The sequence below is a fragment of the Psammomys obesus genome, unplaced genomic scaffold, assembly GCF_907164565.1.
Source record: "Psammomys obesus unplaced genomic scaffold, mPsaObe1.curated_primary_1811, whole genome shotgun sequence".
In the NCBI taxonomy this organism is placed as follows: domain Eukaryota; kingdom Metazoa; phylum Chordata; class Mammalia; order Rodentia; family Muridae; genus Psammomys; species Psammomys obesus.
The window spans coordinates 42,481-49,382 of record NW_026590698.1 but is presented as its reverse complement, the minus strand read 5'-3'; the positions used below and the strand labels follow the sequence as shown (position 1 = coordinate 49,382).

At 39.7% G+C, this 6,902-nt stretch overlaps 1 pseudogene; it reads left to right on the top strand.

Annotated features, from left to right (window-relative positions):
* Positions 1-5,263: 5,263 nt before the first annotated feature.
* On the top strand, positions 5,264-6,059 carry LOC129677758 (olfactory receptor 1165-like; annotated as a pseudogene).
* The last annotated feature ends 843 nt before the right edge of the window (positions 6,060-6,902 follow it).

The following is a 6,902-nucleotide window of genomic DNA, read 5'->3' as shown; positions in this document are numbered from 1 at the left end:
CCCCCCCCCCCCCCCCCCCAGGCAGAGAAACGCCACCAGCTCAGGATCCCACTGAGAAGCCCCAACCCCTGCTGACACTCCCCTGAGAGCACCTCCATAAGCTTGCCCTAGCAGAGGAGAAGGTCAGAGGGGAAGGACAGAGAGGCAGCCTGCCAAGGACACAGCACCCTCTCTCCAGCGACCCCTAGCAGAGAAACCCAAGCTCTGGATCTGAAGACACTCAACCCTACCCGGTACTCTCTTGGGATCAGCAAACATAGATTCTACCGCTAGGCTGCTTCTGGCAGAGAGATCTGGGCCCGGGATCTGGGATTGAGTACACTCACCCTAACTCTTTCCCGCGCCACCCAGGGACCAGTCAACATAACCCCTCCTGGCAGAGGGAAAGGACAAAGAGGCAGCACACAGGAAAGGTGGACACAGAGTTCTGCGGCCACAGTGTCACAGAGCTGACTGTTAGCCTACCCGTGCACTTCCGCAGCAGGACCAAAACAGAGAGTAGTAAGCAAGGGGAACCCCTGTGCATTCCAACTGGTCCTGCAAGAGAGTGAGTGAGCCTTCTAGGGAGAGATTGCCCCAGACCCAGGGCCTCTCCACAGAAGCAACCAGACGAGATCCCTGGCACCCACACTCCTAGTGTGGGCATCAGAGGGATTCTTGGAATAGCGACCCCAACAGTGAAGCCTCTGCCTTGTGGGTCCACCAGGGTAATCCAGGAAAACAATCCCTGAATCTCAGTCAGAACTGCGTAATAGTGGCTTGCAGGCCACTGCAATAGTCAGAGAATCCGCGCATGCACACTGCGCCCGCTAAAAGCGCACGCGAATAACGCCAGCTTCACATTCTTTACTTAGGCAAAACTGAAAACAAAGTGCACACTCCCAAAGCAGTGAACCTCTCTCATCTTCCTGAAAAAACAGTCCAGAAAACAGAAAGAGAGGATCATAGCCCAAACTACAATCTCGAGGAACAACCAGTGAGGATTATAAATAACCAGATGGCTAGAGGCAGACGTAAGAACACTCCTAACAAAAATCAGGACACAATGACCTCACCAGCAACACCACAAAACAATGGACACTTCAATTCACTAGATATGCAAGAAAACGACCTCAAAACTATGTTTCTCCAGCTACTAGAAGCCCATAGAGATGAAATGAACAAAGCCCTCAAAGAAATAACCAAAGAAATCGAGACTAACCAAGAGGAAACAAATTGTGCTCTCAGAGAAATGACCACGAAAATTGAGGCAAACAGAGAAGAAATGCACAAAGCTCTCAAAGAAATGTCCACACAAATGAAGGCAAATAAAGAAGAAATAAACAAAGCTCTCATAGAAATACAGGCAATTATACCCAAAGAAGTAGAGGCACAATTAGTGATACATAGAGAGGAAACAGACAAAAAAATAGAAGCTATCATTGAAAAGCAGGACTCCACATTCAAACAGATGAAGGAAATGGTGCAAGACATGAAAACAGAATTAGAATCAATAAAGAAAACACAAATAGAGAAAAACCAGGAGCTGGAGAACATAGAGAAAAGATCAGGCACTACAAAGGTAAGCATCACCAACAGAATACAAGAAATGGAAGAAAGAATCTCAAGAGCCGAAGATACACTTGCGGAAATTGACACGTCTCTCAAAGAAAAAATAACTTCTTGAGTTCTTTATATATTCTAGATATTAACCCTCTTTCAGATATAGGGTTGGTGAAGACCCTTTCCCAGTCTGTAGGCTGTTGTTTTGTTCTGATGAGAGTGCTGTTTGCTTTACAGAAGCTTTTCAGTTTCATGAGGTCCCATTTATTGATTGTTGATTTTAGAGCCTGTACTGTTGTATTTTGTTCAGGAAGTTGTCTCCTGTGCCAATGAGGTCAAGGCTCTTCACTTTTTATTCTAACAGGTCTAGTGTGTCTGGTTTTATGTTGAGGTCTTTGATCATTAGTTTTGGACATTTAGACTTTGGACATTAGTTTTGTGCAGGGTGATAAATATGGATCTTTTTGCATTTTTCTACATGTAGACATCTAATTAGACCAGCGCTGTTAGTTGAAGATGCTATCTTTTTTCTATTGTATGATTTTGGCTTCTTTGTCAAAAGTCCAGTATCCATAGGTACGTGGGGTTATTTCTGGGTCTTCTATTAGATTCTATTGATCCACCATTCTGTTTCTATGCCAGTACCGTGCAGGTTTTATTACTGTTGCTCTTCTGGAAACAACCCAGGTGTCCCTCAAATGAGGAATGGATACAAAAATTTAGTACATTTATACAAGAATACTACTCAGCAGTTAAAACAAGGAAATTATGAAATTTGCAGGCAGATGGTAGGAACTAGAAAAGATCATCCTGCATGAGATAACCCAGAAGCAGAAAGACACACATGGTATGTACTCAATTATAAGTAGATATTAGACATATAACATAGTATAATCATACTAAAAACTGTACACTTAAAGAAGCTAAGCATAAAGGAGGACCCTGGGTAAGTTGCTCAATCTGCATTCAGAAAGGCAAATGGGATAGACATTGGAAACAGTAGAAAACAGGGAGGAGGACAGGAACCTACCACAGAGAGCCTCTAAAAGACTCTACCAGTTATGTTTCTAAGCAGATGCTGAGACTCATAGCCAAACTTTGGTTAGAGTTCAGAGAATCTAATGTAAGAAGGGGATATAGAAAGACTTGGAGAGGAAAGGAGTTCCACAAGGAGACCAACAGAACCAAAACATTGGTCTTTGCAGAGACTGATATTCCAGTCTAAGGATTATGCATGGAGATAACCTAGAACTCCTGCTCAGATGTACCCCATGGCAGCTTAGTGTCTAAGTGGATTCCCTAGTAAGGGGAACAAAGACTGTCTCTGATATGAACTCAGTGTCTGGCTCTTTGATCACCTCCCCATGTGGGAAGCAACCTTCCCAGGCTACAGAGGACTACAATGCAACCAGTCCTGATGAGACCTGATATGCTAGGGTCAGATAGAATGGGAGGAGGACCTCCCTTGTCTGTGGACTAGGGGAGGGGGGAGGGGAATAGGAGGAGAAGAGGGAGGGAGGGTGGAACTGGGAGGAGATGAGGGAGGGAGCTATAGTAGGATTCAAAGAGAATAAATTGTAATTAATAAAAAAAGAAAAAAATCAGAAGAAATATAAAGGAAGAGTAGGCATTTCTTATAAATAATAATAATAAGAATTGAAAATTTTGTAGTATAATTTCAAATGTATAATTAATTATTATAGTCATTGTTTGGGATTATGTAGTCACAATATTTAAAACATGGTGTTTAAGTACAAAGAGTGAATCTATTGACAGAATAGTGGAAAATGTGTTAATTATGAGAGAATATGGGTATATGAAATTGTGAGGAATCCATTGATTTTAAATCTTTCAAGACTTGTTTTGAGATTAGAAAACTTAATTAGTTCAATTAAGCAACATATGTTGTAATTATTCCTGATGGCCTTTCTGCAGTGACTGTTGTAGGATTTATTATTGGGTATAATGTTTATATCAAAATTATCTGTAGTGGTACCAGGTTGTTTAGATAGGCTTTTCAAAATGTGTAGTTTTAGGAAAATAGAAGAAGTCTAAGTTCATAGGTAACATTTTCTCATCAACACTTGTGACTGACTGAGAGAAGTTCACAGAAGCCAAGTAAGACTGCAGTGTCATGGGCAGGTTGACATTACAGATGATGGTCTAATCTTGAGAACAGTAATGACTGGAATTAAGGAAAACTATCTAGAGTTATGGACTAGATCAAAAGTTGTTTCAGTGCTATACATACCCAACACAAGCAATTGAGGTTTTTGTTTTGTTTTGTTTGCTTTTTGAGACAGGATTTCTTAGTGTAGCCTTGGCTGTCCTGGACTCCCTTTGTAGAACAATTATTATCAAACATATTTGGGGAATACCTAAAATAAAAGTTGTATCATTTAACCTCACTTATGATTCATTTTTTTTCTCATGGCATGCTCTTAAGATGAGTTAAGGATTTTATTTTTTAACTTTTATTAATTACACTTTAATCACTTTGTATCCCCCATAACCCCTCCTTCCTCACCTCCTAATCCCACCTTTCCTCCCCCTTCTTCACACATGCCCCTCCCCAAGTCCACTGATAGGGGAGGTCTCCCTCGCCTTTCTTCTGATCCTAATCTATCAGATCACATCAGGAGTGGCTGCCTTGTCATCTTCTGTGGCCTGGTAAGGCTGCCTCCCCCTCAGGGGGAGGTGATCAAAGAGCAGGCCAATCAGTTTATATCAGAAGCTATCCCTCTTCCCATTACTATGGAACCCACTTGAACACTGAACTGCCATCAGCTACATCTGTGCAGGGATTCTAGGTTGTCTCCATGCCTGATACTTGGTTGGAGTGTGAGTCTCTAGAAAGACCCCTGTGTTCAATTTTTTTTTGGTTTTGTTGCTCTCCTTGTGGAGCTCCTGTCCTCTCCAGATCTTACTATTTCCCAAATTTTTCACAAGATTCCATGCACTCTGCCCAAGGCTCTGCCCTGTAGACTATCAAAGCAGATGCTGAGACTTATGGCCAACTGTTGAGTAAAAGATTTTAAATTGTTTCAAGTTGAGTAATATGTATTTTTATTAAAATATATTCTTACATTTTTAATGCTAAAGTTCTTTTTTGTTTCCAACTGCTAGCAAATAGCTGGTTATGTCCTCTTTTAATATAATGTGCTATGAATACAATGAATGAATAATGAACTGAATGTAAGCAGTGTAAAAATTTGAAGGCTATTCTAATATCCGTCCACTTAGTGTCACACATTTGTATTTGTAGCCATATGCGAGGCATTTAGTTTTCACAGACTTCTTTAAATTTGAATTTAACACCACTGTAATCTTCTCTATGCTTGTATAACTTTTTATATGTCTCTGATATCATATAATGATAGTTTATCATGAAGTATGCTAACATCAAATCAATATGAATATAATTTACATATGTATATAAACATCAAGCAACTTTTTACATAAAATGATACTGATGAGTACTATATTTTAATTTCAGATGAGAAAAACGCAATAGTAGAGAACAAAGGAGATTTCCCCAAATTGGCAATCACTGATTGACCACATTTAAAATAAAAATGAGGTAAACATTGATGAATGGAATATGCTTATTTCTAACATCTTGTTTTATGATGAGCTTCACCTTAGATTTTACTGCTCAACTTTCTCAAGTTCCATTCAATTTCATTTTTAGTCTTCTTCCTGGTTTATAATCTGAAAGGTGATGGCATATGAAGTAATAAACCAGAGTTCTGTGACCACATTCATCTTGGTGGACTTCTCAGAGTATCCAAAGCTCCAAACACCCCTCTTCCTCCTATTCTTGACCATCTACTCAGTGACATTGATGGGGAACCTGGGCGTACTTGTGGTTGTAAGGATCAGTCCCACACTTCACACACCCATGTACTTTTTCCTCAGCCATCTTTCATTTTTGGATATATGTTATTCTAGTGTTTTTACACCCAAACTGTTGCAGATCTTGGTTATGGAAGACAGAATCATTTCTTTCAAAGGATGCATGACACAATTTTTCTTTATTTGTACATTTGTGATTACAGAAATGTTCATGTTAGCAGTGATGGCCTACGACAGGTTTGTGGCTGTTTGTAATCCCTTACTCTACATAGTTGTGATGCCTCATAAGTTCTGTGCTCTGTTAGTAGCTGTGACTTACATGTTGGGTGGACTGTGTGCTGTGATATTCATATATACTCTTGCAGCTATCATACTATGAATACGGCATCATCAATCACTTTGGTTGTGAGCACTCTGCCGTCATCTCTGTATCTTGCTCTGACTCCTCCTTTAGGCAGATGACATGCTTAATCATTTCTATATTTAGTGAGTCTTCGAGTGTTCTGATTACTTTAGCCTCGTACGTGTTCATAGTCATCACTATTATTAAGATGCCTTCCAAAGGAGGACTATGAAAAGCCTTCTCTACCTGTACTTCCCACCTGACTGCCATCACAATCTTCCATGGGATCATACTCTTCTTCTATAGGGTTCCAACTTAAAAAGCTCTGTTTCTATGCCAGTACTATGAAGTTTTTTATTACTGTTGCTGTACAGTACAGCTTGAGATCAGGGATGGAGGTACTTCCAGAAGATCTTTTATTTTAGAGGATTGTTTTAGCGATTCTGGATTCTGGGGTTTTTGTTATTCCATATGAAGTTTAGAATTTTTTTAAGGTCTGTGAAGAATTGTATTGGTAATTTGATGGGAATTTCATTGAATCTGTAGATTGCTTTTGGTAATATAGTAATTTTTACTATGTTAATTCTTCCAAGCCATGAGCATGGGAGATCTTTCCATTTTCTGATATCTTCTATTTCTTTCTTCAGAGACTTGAAGTTTTTCTCATACAAGTCTTTGACTTGCTTAATTAGAGTCAAACCAAGGTACTTTCTGTCCTTTGTGGCTATTGTGAAGGATGTTGTTTCCCTAATTTCTTTCTCAGCCCATTTGTCTTTTGTATATAGGAGGACTACTAATTTTTTGAGTTAATTTTGTATCCAGCCACTTTGCAGAAGTTGTTTATCTGCTGTAGGAATTTCCTGGTAGAATTTTTGGGGTCACTCATGTACATTATCATATCATCTGCAAATAGCGATACTTTGACTTTTTTCTTCTGAACTGAATCCCCTTGATCTCCTTTAATGTCATTCCTCTAGCAAGGCCTTCAATCACTATGTTGATGAGATATGGAAAGAGTGGGCAGTCTTGCCTTATCCCTGATTTCAGTAGGATTTAAGTTTCTTTCCATTAAGTTTGATGTTAGCTATAGGCTTGTTGTATATTGCCTTTACCATATTTAGGTAAGTGCCTTGTATCCCTGATCTCTCCAGGACTTTAAACA